Source organism: Cydia pomonella, chromosome 20 (assembly GCF_033807575.1).
Source record: "Cydia pomonella isolate Wapato2018A chromosome 20, ilCydPomo1, whole genome shotgun sequence".
In the NCBI taxonomy this organism is placed as follows: Eukaryota; Metazoa; Arthropoda; class Insecta; order Lepidoptera; family Tortricidae; genus Cydia; species Cydia pomonella.
This window is the reverse complement of record NC_084722.1, coordinates 16,730,364-16,745,074: the sequence shown is the minus strand read 5'-3', so window position 1 is coordinate 16,745,074 and position 14,711 is coordinate 16,730,364.

The window sequence follows — 14,711 nt, the reverse complement described above, 5'->3', positions numbered from 1 at the left end:
TTTATTACTATGAGAGCTAAGTTTTCAGTTAACTACACTATGGGACATCCAGCTTAATATTAAAGGTCCATGGCATACAAAAAAATGTTTCGTTTGTTTCCCACATTTTCCTCGACAAATGATTCTGCGGCGTTATTGGATCCGCCATATTTAGATATTCTGCCCGCATACAACGGGACTTGTACTAGGGAATTTTTACTTTTATCTCTGTAATTTGTCTTTACATTTTAGACGTAATTGTTTACTTTAGTAACTTTACTATAACAATAAAAGTAAACGAAGACCGACCGAGTGACGAGCTGTCTGGTCTAGTGGTTAGTGACCCTGCCTATGAAGCTGATTGTCCCGGGCTCAAATTCTGGTAAGGGCATCTATTCGTGTGATGAGCATGGTTAATTGTTCCCTAGTCATGGATGTTTTCTATGTATTTAAGTATTTATAAATATGTATATATACAATAACAATATACATAATGGATATACACAGATGATTACTATAACTAGCTTATATCTAAAATAGGCCCTCTAGGCATTGTACCAAGGATGCTGGCGGCATTTCCTCGTTGTATCGCAATACTGATACGTTGTGCGAGGAAGAGCTGGCTCTTCGGTCACCAGTTACGTCAACCAGACGTTTCGCGATTTCTCCAACCAAAACACTTGTGCGCGCTGGGACCCCATGGACCTAGAGTTTCAACGCCAAATGTTACAAAATGGTACTCTCTACCGAGGCTCTTATATTTATTACGTTTCAAAATTTCGGCGCTTTCCGCCGCTGCGCCCGCTTTTACATTAGTCCGTTGGAGGTGGGACGGTACCAGTGTGACTACGCAGGTAGCATCCCACAGTAACATCCTTCCCAAGCTCCAAGGAACCAAGGACATCCCATGTATATATTATATTTATCATTGTGTAAGTACCCGCAACACAAGCCTTATTGAGCTTACCGTGCCGTGGGATTTAGTCAATTTGTTTAAAAATATCCTTTTCTGGTTATTTATTTATTTAATTAATAAAATTTGGCTGTACAATATATGACGAGATTGCGCTTACAATCTCATCATAATATTATGCCCTTAAAAATCTTCCACTCTTTTACGAAAAAGTAAGTAAGTAAATATTAATTTTAGATAATTCATTTGTAGTTTTACATGTATGTAAAATGTATAATTGTTGGTGCAATAAAGAATATTTACTTACTTACTTACTTTAGATAAATGTAAAACTACAAATAAATTTTAAAGGAAAGTACCTATGGTATTTAAAATAAGTACATATTTTATTTCATAACAAGTTGTAATTTTGCATTTATCCCGTCCATAATGAAGAGTTCTTCAAACCAGACAAATTTTATCAAAATCCAACGAATAAAATATTACAGATTTTTTTTTAAATCGGCTCATTAAGTTGTTTAAAATAAATAATATAAGTTTGTTCCATAATATTTATTTATTAGTGCTGTATTTTTTCTGTATCGAGGTGTGCAATAAAGAGTATTTAGTAATTGTATTGTTTTTTTTTTTCATAAGTTAACCTAGTTACGTTTACACACGTACCCTACTCTGCATTTTATCGCATCCTATTTCCCTACCTAGTTTCTCGATGTTCTTGCATTTTCCCTGCATCTCGCCAGCAATGTTATCACGTACAGAGTTTCCCGCGCACGTGGACAATGTACACAAACGAGCGATTTAAAGAAAAGTCCTGCCAGAGTAGAATTTTGTAAAGTACTCCATCTTCCAGTCGGCGCCCTTGATTGGACAAAAACAAAATAACCGAATTTAAGTTATAAGAAACCAAATAGGATTGCAATCCGGTCCGGCGGATCCGGTAATTCGGCCGGATCCGGCACTTTTCAAGAGCTGCCGGATCCGGTAAAAATCACCGGATCCGGACCGGATCCGGTAAAATAAAAAAACGCCTAAATACAGCACGCGCTATGCATTTTAGATGAAGAAAAAGCGACGGATGAGAGGTATGGAGTTAAATAGAACAAAAAATGAATGAAGAAGTTTAAATTTAGTGAGATAAAAATATATTCATTATGACGATAACTGGGAACAGGAGAGAATTTCTTCTTCTTTCATGTTGGTGGCGACGATTACAAAAATACTGTAATAGAAGGAAAAATTAAAGGATGGAGATGCAATGGAAGGCATTTGTAATTTATGCTAAAGAGAAGGTTAAATTTGATCCATGTAACTTTTCTTAGGGAGTCCCTTTCCACATTGGTTTTAATCCTGCACTCTATTATTTTTACACAAGATTGCCGTGTCGTATTTCGTTCCCTATAATTTGCCCTTCTATCCCTAAAAACCATTTTTTTTAATCATACATTCTACTACTTTCTCGCACAAAAAAATGAGAGCAAGATAATATTGGAGCGCATTTAATATCATTCTGGTTAAAAGTAAAATATCTTCTTTTGTTACTAGAATGGATGTCAACGTTACAAAGAATTCAATCAAAGAACAGTTACGAAAACTTGTCCTTTCAAGGAGTTCCATTCCCCACCCCACATCCCATCATCAGGCTTTGGAAACTAATGAAATTCATAATTTATAATCGAAAATTTGAGTACTTGTGAATGGTTAAATTTAATAAAAAACCGATTTCATATTTTGTTTTTAAAATGATATTGACATTGTAACAATTTTTACTACTAAGTTCTATTTTATTGTTAAGAAGTTATTTAGCATCACTTAGCATCAGGTGTGATCGTGGTCAAACGCCTGCCTATCCTCCGTAAAACAAAAACGTTTCTTTCAGAGATACCTTTAGTGACAAACACCATTCACTTTGGATCGTTGCCATGGCAGCAAATAATTATTAGACTTAAGAAATACTTATGTGATCTGGACTTCCATCATCTATAAGAAATTTCAAGCGATGATTTAGTTAAAGCTCTGATGAAGCGGATAGGGGTGAACTTGCTGCTTGCTTTGGGGCAAAATCTGGTGGGAGACTCCACACATCGAGCACTGGCGTGCTTTTGAGTCAAACGCTACAGACTCATTTGTCTATCGCAGGGTTTAGCAAACCGTGGCTCTCGAGCCTTAAGGTCGGCCCGTAAACGCCATTCAAGGCATTTCTGTGTCATTTCGCGGTTTTAAATCCGTCGTCTTTATGCCTTTGGAAATAATGATCCCCATCCAAGTAGGTCGGCGTCCTTAGGTGGTTCGATTTCCATGACGGCTCGTGCCATATGCTCTTTGTTTCGCCTCATGACATGACCGTACAACCGTATGCGATATTCTTGAAGCTTGTCAGTAATACGCAACTTTAAATGTTCCCCTTATGTATTCGTTTCTGACTCTATCTGTCAAGATTATACCACCAGTTCATCGCAGCATCTTCATTTCTGTGAAGTAGAGTTTTTATTCATCTGATTTTCGCGTGGCACAGCATTGGTATCCATACATTAAAGCTGGTCTTATTAATGTTTCATTTGATTTCTATAGGAATCTTCGCATAATTAATGTTATAGTTCTACACTAATATGTCATTACGATGACACCCCCTTACTTTGTCCTGTTCAATTCGGTGCCAAGTTAACTTAGAAGCACTCTAGTAACGAGGCCCTAACTGGTCTGAATTACACTAAATGTAGTATTTCGAAGTCATTACATCCGAAAAAGCATTGAGCAGGGATTGCTAAACGTTCGGAGATAGGTTACTGTCTTTAGTTCTTATATTTTGGCCCAGTTTGTAAGAAGACAGGGAACCCGCATATTTTACAGGGGAAAATATCAGAGTCCTGAAAGGATTGTTTAATAATTATGTTCAAGTTGTTCCACCGTCATGTCGTAAAAAATCGAATAACGCTTTCAATCTATCATCTTGCTTACGAATCTCTGACATAATGATGTAGTAAACAAGAGTATATGGTTTACATGTTTTTTTAGTAATAAAAAATAGCAAACAATCTTGACGTGTATTTTTATTGCAAAACACGTTTGAAAAATAAGTTACAGAAAATATGTAACAACCTCCCCGCAACACCTGACTTTACCCGAATGGGAATATTAATTGCATGTAAAAATACGCAAGTAAGTACTTTATTTTACACTTTATTTTCTCGCGGAATAGCAAAGTAATATTTCTTGCTTTAATAAGTAGGTACGTTGTTATGACAGAGTTACTAGACTGAATTGTCGTATAAATATATCATCTTACAGCACAAAGCCAGCTTAATGCCAATAAGCAATATAATGCAACTATGGTATTATTGTTCGGGATGCCTATTCTACTACTGACTAAGTGATTATTTATATCAATGGATTTGCAATATATAGTTCGATCAATTCATATATAATATTTTTTCTGTAATAATGCCAGCAATGTGCAAACTTAGTTTTTATTTTATTTTTATTATAGGACATTATTACACAAATCGACTAAGTCCCACAGTAAGCTCAATAAGGCTTGTGTTGAGGGTACTTAGACAACGATATATATAATATATAAATATTTATAAATACTTAAATACATAGAAAACATCCATGACTCAGGAACAAATTTCCATGCTCATCACACGAATAAATGCCCTTACTAGGATTTGAACCCGGGACCATCAGCTTCGTAGCCAGGGTCACTACCCACTAGGCCAAACCAGTCGTCAAAAGTTACTGTGGAACACCATTGAAGAGTAGATACTATCTCCGATGTCTCATCTCCATAACATCCTGAGCGTGGCTAAGGCTTTTAATCTGGTTCCCAAGAAGTTTTATCAAGCTCAATATCTGCTCCTTGAAAATTTAAAGTTTCTCACTAAAACTGGTGACTGTCGCCTTCACTGCCGGCGACCTGTGTAGCTTGGCTTAAAATTCATCCAGCATCTTCTGTACTCTTGTCTCCAGTGACTTCTGTGACTCGGCAATATCCGTGTAGCTTGAGATTGTTGTATTGTTGCTCGTATAGGTTATGTATTTGACAGTTTTACCAACGGGATAGCAAGTACTTAAAAATTGATAATTGTCACAAATATTACTGCAGTGAATTTGCAAGTTATTTAGTACTTATCTGTGAAATGGGCTTAAAAATGTAAGTATTTAATATATATTACAATAAATAATTCAACAGTGCTATGTTTCTTTTTATGTGTACCCAAAAAAGTTATGTGCGCACTGTATGCCCTGCGCTTAGCGATTGACTGCTACTAATGTTCGTTTATATTGAATACCAAAAATGCTGACTCTAAACACGCGTTACCGCCATGTCCTTAATATAAAAATCGTTTATTTCGTGTAATATTAGTGTGATATTAGTCAAAGCAACTTAAAAGCATTGACATACATATCTAAGGACGGGCCATACGGACAATAAGAATGGGGCCAGTACAGCGGTGTTACGCACACGAATTCGAGCCAATCGTGCAGTCTAACGCCGCAACGCAATTGGTTGATGAGTTCGCACCACGCGCCCGATTGGTCGCAACTAGTTCCGTTAGACTGCACGATTGACTCGAATTCGAGAGTGACACCAATGATCTAGTGCCATTGTTAGTGCCCGCAAGGCCCGTCCTTAGATATACATATATGTCAATGCTTAAAAGTGATAAAGCCACAGAGCTAAGAACCGGAATGACAAATTTATAACCCCGAGTGTAAGCGGCGCTCCGCCTCTGCCAGTAGCTTTTTAAATATTTCACGGCCCGCTCTGTAGAGATGTGCCGTTGCCAGTAATATTACTTACATTCGCGGGAATATTGCAATAGACTAAAACTTGGTAGGATATGTTCACACGGCGTTAATTTTCCCGTATACCGCATACGGGATTTTATCGAATACCGTAGTGAGGGTAAAATTTGTGTGGAACCTTATAAAATCGTTCACACGGCTAGGCGGCATAAATGCTGTGACGGCGGTAACGGGAAAAAGTAAAGCCGTGTGAACAGGTTCCATAGTGTCAGACCAAGCTAAAACTGCATGGAAAGATAAAGATAGTTTATTATTCAAGTAGGCATATTAAAATGCGCTGAATGTCAAATAAAGCTACATCGGCTCTAACCCTATACCTCTGACCCGACAAGATGGCATTTGCAATGAAAAAGTGTGCATAGTCATCATTAATAACAAATTTCTATGAAAATGTGACGTTAACACATTGAGTGCCGGAATCCGCTCGGCGGGTTATCTGTTCGTAATCGCTGTCCTCTGCAGAGCGGGAAAGCGCTGGGATCTGCTACGAGCGTAGCGCTATGAAAACGTTGGCGGTGAATGTGTTAAACATGACACAGCCTCACACAAAGGTAGCTTATCTCTAGTAAAACATTTATTTGCTAAGAATTTGAGTAGGTAGCGTATTTACTGTTGCAAATGTATCCGTATTCGATAGGTGTTTAAAAAGAAAAAAAAAAACACATTGAAATGTACCATAATGACAAATTTACAGCCCCGGGTGTAAGCGGCGCTCCGCCTCTGCCAGTTGCTTTATAAATATTTCACAGCCTCTTTAGAGATGTGCCATTTCCAGATATCATATGGGTTTTCTTGGGAATGTTGCCACCTATGGAAATGTTTACTGGGCATTTTTTGACACATCAAGGTGAAGAGAAATATTGCATGAAAGAACTTAGAACAAGTGGGTACAATACCTTCTTAGTGATGGCACATATGTAAATGTAAACTATTAACGAGCGTTGGAAATTTCCCTCAAGTCGTCATTCCAGTAAAATATAAGTTTTAAAAACTTAATGATATGCAAAAAAAGTTAGACAAACTTCTTTCAATATTTTTTGGATCAAAAACGTTCGGGTAAATTGGCGTAATTTCTGTGGACATTACAACATATTTTTACGTGACGAGTCGTTCAAGATGGCCAACCTTCCATATATATATATATATATAAAGGGCAAAAAGTTTTCGCGTTAAAAAAAAATTCTTCTCCTTTCTACTTAACAGAACACAATACTGAATTTGCTGTTAAACGGATCCCCGATATTTTCACCACACTTTGTATGGATAAAGTCCAAAACTAAGCTTACAATCCATTTATTTTATACAAAAAAACATAGCAAAAAAACATAAGCTTACAATTCCATTTATTTTATAACATCCAACGGAAATCAGAATCAGAATATCATTTATTTGCCTACTTTGTGTACTACATAAATGTCCCTATGGCCGGTGAGCCGTGTAGGGGTGAGTTAGCTAACTTATGTCCTAATGGATCTGTGTTTGCTGTGTTCTATTTATTCGCAATAAATTTAATATAAACAGATTACGTGTTTTGCTTTTGTGTGCCAACGGAAAGTCGCATAACCTCGACACTAAAAAAGTTTTTGACCAACAACAAGTTTTTGGAGCAACTTTAGGCAATATTTCCCAAACACGGCACATCACTACAACCTCGGCATGAATATTCCGCGGGCGACTCATAAATAAACCGTTAAATGCGTATTCAGAAGGCATTTAGCGATAAATAAACTACAGAATTAATTATTAAGAGTTTTTTCTCTCCACGCAGCCGTTCCTTAAGTGTCCCGTAAATTAGCTTAGCTCCCACGCATTTTATAGTGTTGGGAGAAATGGGCGTATTAGCGATATATGTCACATTTTCAGTGAATATTTATAAGTCGATTTAAATAATTATAAGTCGGTTAATTAAAATAGCTTCATTATTGAGATTTATTGAGCTTAATCGTTTAGATAAATAAAAATAAAATTATATATACCTAAATATATATTATACGGACATTCTTACACAAATTAACTAAATTTCACGGTAAGCTCAAGAAGGCTTGTGTTGTGGGTACTCAGACAACGATACCTATTTATAATATACAAATACTTAAAGTATTAACTTAGTATTTGTTTTTTTTTTGTGTAATCCGACATTTAGAGACTATCGACATTCGAATCCCGTTGAGGGCATGTATTTGTGTGATGAGCACAGATTTTTGTTCCTGAGTCATGGATGTTTACTATGTATTTAAGTATTTATAATTTTTTTTTTCGTAGCGATTTTTTTCAAAAATATTAATTTTATCAAAAAAAAAGTTTTTAGAGACCCTTATTCTTTTTGAAAGGCCTATCCAACGATACCAACTTGGGTTAAAGCAAAAAAAATAATATGGGAGGTACCAATTTTTTTTTTAGTTTTTAATTACTCTTTCTGTCCATGCCAAATTGCAGATTTCTAGCACTAAAGATCACGGAGCTAAACCTCGGACAGACAGACGGACATCGCGAATCTATAAAGGTTTTTAGGAGAATACGAAACCCTTATAAACTACAATATTGTGTTAGCTTTGTCAAAGAAAACTTTGTAGCTACATAAATTTACTGCCACCTTTCGACCATCTTACCGGGAACAACCTAAAGGTTATGGCGCCACCGCTCGAAACGATGCCGTCATACCTTTGGCCTATGATCTATTAGATGGCGCCACTTTTTGATATTTAACAAATTTAACACATATCAGTGTAAGGATAAGGATCAAAGTCAAATGGCGTTCTAAAAGTTTTAACCATGTGTCAAAAGATGGCAGTAAAATGTAGCTACAAAGTTTTCAATGACAATACACCTCTATTTCAAATTCTCTTTGGCCGTAGGTATGTTACTATAGGAACTGTAGAAAGGTTCGTACCTCATCTACACTAAGAACATAAATATATATTTGCATGCAACTCTATCGTCATGTATTTCCATTAAAGTTCGCGTTAGTGCTTCAGTTCAGAATTCCATTTAAATTTGTCCAACACGTTGAAATACGAGCTGAGAGCTAATGGACTCCAATAACCTAATGCAAGTGTTCGACGTGCACTCCATTCTGACTCTTATGCCTCAAGTTCTAAAGTTGTATATAGTTTTTGGTTCTGATAATTGCATCGTATTTCGTCAAAGAGAATATTAATGGTTGTTATTAAAGTTAAATAAAAGGATTTATGTACCTAGTAATTATTCTCTGTCAGTGTTCGGTGAATTAATTTCATATATATTTGGATAAAGGTGAATCCCGGAAAATGAAAGTAGGTGACATATACAGAATAATGACAAAAGTTCAGCTGAGGTGGGCCGATGCCGATATATCAACTTTTTAGATTTAATTTTGCACCCATCGCGTATATTATTCTGTTGGCGGGATTTTGTACCTTTTGGACTTTTATGTTTTAGTTTAAATAAATATGTACTTACTTCTTCTTCTTTTCATCCTGTTACCCCCTGCTGGGGTGTAGGGCTCGAACCATTTTCTTCCACTGACTCCGGTCCTGGGCAGCTTGGGTAACCTCCCACCCCATCCCCAATACACCCAACTCATGTACTTACTTACCTACGTTAAATCTTTGCAGGTCAAATATCAACTCCAACAGCTATTTATGATAATAATATACAGGGTGATTCAGGAGACGTGAGCAGGATCAAGCTTGAGCATTCAGTAAGTTATAAGCAACTGTTTCGTACCAGTATTTGTGAGATTAACGTTCTTTAATTTTTTACTGTTCAAAAAAAATAGTTTTGATTTATTTACGCCATGTATGGTCACCCTCTTTGTTTTATCCATAACAAGTGACAAATTGAATGTCATCGGAGTCTGGTTACTTTTGAAAAATCGTATCTCACGCAAGTGTGACATTTTGTTTTCTTCATAATCAAACTGCTGTCATAACGGTTAAAGAGGTTTTATCTTTCTTAATTAAGTGTTGTAGGGTGTCCATGATTGTAGATAATCAAATTTGTCCTTAACAAAAAGTTAAATACCAGATAAAAAGAGTGATTGTTTTACTTAAATATGATGGTGAACGATTCATTAACATTTACTGATTGTGTATGCTTAATCCTGCTCACGTCTCATGAATCACCCTGTATATGTTTAAATATCTAAAATGACGTCAATATTAATTGCAGCGCTGGTGACCAAGAGTTAAGAGCGTGCGACTTTCAATCCAGAGGTCGCGGGTTTAAAGTTCAAACCCCGGCTCGTACCAATAAGTTTCTCGGAAGTTATGTACAATTGTGCAGTCAACCAATTTGAATCCTAGGCCACTATAGAACCTTGTCGCTTTAACTACTCTATACATGACATGCATCACTCAATAAGCACTGTCGTAGAAGTCATTATGATATGGTTCTATAGTGGCCTAGGAATCAAATGGGTTGACCGTACGAGTCGCTTTTCGGTGAAGGAAAACATCATTAGGAAACTGGACTAATCCCATTAAGGCCTAGTTTACCCTTTGGGTTGGAAGGTCAGATGGCAGTCGCTTTCGTAAAAACTAGTGCCTACGCCTATTCTAAGGATTAGTTGCCAAGCGGATGCTCCCATGAGCTGAGACAAGGTGAGGAAGCAGAGAGAGAAGCGTCAATATTAACACCTGCGCGGCGGTCAGACTTGCGTGTGCAGTACAACAACGCGTGGCGGGCGCTGTTCCGCCTGCCGCGCTGGTGCAGCGCGAGCGCCATGTTCGCGGAAGGGCGCGCGCCGGGCTGGGACGCGCTGCTGCGCGCGAGAAGCGCCACCGCCAGAAAGGCAATATACGGCTCCTCCAACCTCCAACACGCTACTGTCGGCGGTGAGAGAGTGGGACGCCAGCCCGCTGTACGAGCGCTGGAGGGGCTACCACAAGCCTATCGTGACGGGCTCAGGGTGACCCGGGACGCAGGCCCTTATTTGAATTTTAATGTAATATAATATATTGTTATTTAAATTATAGGATGTTATTTAAATTGATTTAATTTTATTTTAATTTTATTTAATTCTTTATGTAATTTAATTATGTGTAAATGTATAATGTATATGCAAATAATTTTCTGGATTAAATTTCATTCATTCATTCATTAATTGCACGTTATCGACATTACAATGTAATATAATGTATCTCGATTTTTTTATACTATGTCAGTGGCAAACAAGCATACGGCCCGCCTGGTGGTAAGCAGTCTCCGTAGCCTATGGACGCCTGCTACTCCAGGGGAGTTACATGCGCGTTGCCGACCCTAACACTCCGCACCCTCGCTGAGCTCTGGCAATCTTACTCACCGGCAGGGACACAACACTATGAGTAGGGTCTAGTGTTATTTGGCTGCAGTTTTTTGTAAGGTAGAGGTATTTTTCCAGTTGGGCTCTGCTCTAGATCTGGAATGACATCCGCTGTGCTGTGCCCTACCACACAAAGCGAGATAACATTCGCAATATCCATACCTCTCTTTTGGACGTAGTTTAAGGACATACCCGGGTCCAAAAATGGGCTTTTACATTCCTAAAAATAGTAAAATCCCGTGTTGTTTTAATGGACGAAAACTTCAGTTAGGCACTTGACTGGTCAAGTTAATAAACCGGCCAAGAGAATGTCGGACCATGCTCAGAGTAGGGTTCCGTAGTTACTCTTCCGTCACAATAAGCTAAACTGGAGCTTAAAGTACTTATAGTAGATTGTTAACCAAGGGATGAACTGTGGATGTAGGTCTTTTTACTATGAAAGGGAAACTTTTTGCGATAACTCAAAAACAGCTAAACTGATCATGTCCGCTATAGTTTTCCTTTAGACATTAAAGGAAAACTATAGCGGACTTAAGCTCTACTTCCACGATTTTTTTCATATTTTTGGACCTATGGTTCAAAAGTTAGAGGGCGGGAGGACACATTTTTTTTTTTCGGAGCGATTACCTCCGAATAATAAGACCCCTATTAGTTTTGAAAGACCTTTCCAACGATACCCCACACTGTAGGGTTAAAATAAAAATAAAAAAACACCACCACTTTACGTGTAGGGGAGGTACCCTAAATAAAAAATTACATTTTTAGATTTTATTGTACGACTTTGTCGGTTTTATTGATTTATATATCCATGCCAAATTTCAGCATCCACGGAGCAAAGCCTCAGACAGACAGACAGACGACAAGGCGAAACTATAAGAGTTCCTAGTTGACTACGGAACCCTAAAAACAAACTGCAGTACCAGTGAGTTAATACGCGTATGATGGAGATTTCAAAGCGTGTCGACATCCATTGTGCAAGCTGATTGATTTGTCACAAACAGTTTGCAATTGAATCTGTTTGGAGAGCTCACACCTCGTGCACAATCGAGTTATACCATACGTATGGCCAATTAGCTAGCTGTGTTGTTTATGTTAGTGTTTGGATTGGATGGACAGACTACATAGTATTACTGCAGCAGTATTTCAGCTCCATTACTGCAGGAATCTGAAAAATAAATACATTTTGTTATTACAATCATAATAACCTCCAGGTTTCATAGCTTCACATTTCAAAGCTCGTATACATTGATATTTTAAGCTGATCATCCCTCGTCTCATCCCTCGCGAACTAATAAGCTAATAAGTATGAAACTGCCTATAACCTTTTTGTATTTTTATAGTAATTATTTTCATATTTTCAACTTTTTTCGTATATATATGTTTTCTTAAACAATGCAATATTGTACATGCTCGTCACTACCATTAGGTAATTACTTAAAGCTGATGTTGTCGCCCATGCATTTCCAGTATATTTATTGGACGACAGTGCCATCTTTGGAGCAAGAACTGTGAAACGAAGCCTCGACATAGAACATGCTGGACGTGGTGACGCATCGGACCGGTGGAAGTGGTTTACAACAGCCATCACCAGTCGGCGCCACTGTAGAAGGACGGAGGTGGGGACGTGATGATGAAGGCACGGCCCAGCACTTTGCCGTCGAGCAGCGTCGTGAGCGGTCACAATATTGTATTGTATTATATCGTCCAATTGATTAACTTTCTTTAAGCTTATATTGATTCTCGATAATGTAACATTTAGTAATCTAGTTGAATTGTAAATCCAGTCTATTGTTAATTGTTATTACTATATTTGCTTTCCAGTATTACTTATACGTAACTGAAGATACACATGTCTATTGTTAAGGTTCCCAAGTCATTAAACTACCCGTTAATTTAAATAATACTTATCCTGTTTTTATACTACGTCGGTGGCAAACAAGCATACGGCCTGCCTGATGGTAAGCAGTATCCGTAGCCTATGTACGCCTGCAACTCCAGAGGAGTTACATGCGCGTTGCTGACCCTAACACCCTCCCACCCCTCGTTGAGTGTAGTGTAGTTGGGTGTGTGTCGTTGTGTGTTTTGTTGTCGTTGTTTTATACTTGTGTTTCGAATAAAAGGTGTTAATATATACCCTGTGTTCTGTTTCTTTTACTATCCCCCTGGCCGGGGCTCCACAGAAGACCAGCGCTGTGGTATTTATTACCAAAGCATATGCTGAGTGGTGTCCCTTTGTAGCCACTATATAGTAGTGCCAATATTTATTTTAGAGTTACTCGTTTTGTTTTGCTGATGTGCTATCTATTTTTAGTTTTAAGTGTTAGTTAGTAAGTTCTTTTTTGTAACAAAAGTGGCGCTGTATGTAGTAACTTTTTACAATAAATGTATTTCTATTCTATTCTGTACTACAATATGCGCAAAGATAGTATGTGCAGCGGTGGCAGCATGGTTGCATTTTAACGCTTGTCACTATGCATGTCACTTTCGCACTTACATACTTGTTAGAACGTGACAGGTAGAGACAGGCGATAAAAATGCGAACGTGCTCGTTTCAAGGCATGTCGACATTCAATTGTGTAAGCTACACTACAATCTGCTAGTGAATCTGTTTGCAAAGCGCATACCTCGCAAACTATCGATTTATACATAGCACAATTATGCACAATTTCATAGATAACGTTGGACATGCCGGCTGGAGGTTGCGAGGAATAATAGGTGAGAGGATAATAGACTTCGTAATACACGAAAAGGAAAACAATAATGGATAATAAAACAAGGGCATAAAATAACTCATTTTATCCGAGGCAATTTATCAGTTTGACCGCAAGCGAGGGCCGATATAGTTCGTAAAAAATAGGCAGTTATGTCCAAGTTATTGTTTATTTATTTATTAGGCATTTATAAGCTTAACAGGTATACAGGTATAATAAGGATTGTCAATACACTTAGAATAAAATTTACACACACACACACACACACACACACACACACACACACACACGCACGCACGCACGCACGCACGCACGCACGCACGCACACACACACACACGCACACACGCATATATACACTACACTCACATACACACACATATTTTTAAGAATAGTATAATACAGACTGTACTTAGACTTACCTATAGAAGAGCGGTGCCTCCTAGCACAGGTTATTTTGTAAATAACTTACAAGGAGACACCAGCCATTGTAATATTTGTCATGATTTTTTAAAGCAATAAACAATTTTATTTTTTTGATTTTGATTTTTGAACAGTAAGTAGTTAAATACTTAAAATCTCTCAGCTCAGAATTATACAAAAATATCAAATATTTAATATTATTTTACAGTACTTATTCACCCCTAAAAAAATAAGTAATTGAGCCCGCGCGTGGGGAGGGGAGCGCGGCGTTTGCCAGCTACAAAAATGGCAGTTTGTAATGTAAGGCAAATTTTGGACTTCATTGCTAAGTCAATCAGTGTTGTAATAGATAATTTTACTTTATGCACTAGATCATAAAAAAGCAACTTTATGCCTCGTACACGCGACTTGAACAGCAACTTTATGAGCATGAGAACTGGAAACAATATTTAAAGTTTACACATAGCACAATAATTCTGTAATTATGCATTCATTTGTTCTGTATCACATTACTAATTACGATTATGCCTATATGATATCAAACATAAATTGACGGATTTGTAAATCCATTTCATGTTTGATGATACCCAATGAATTATT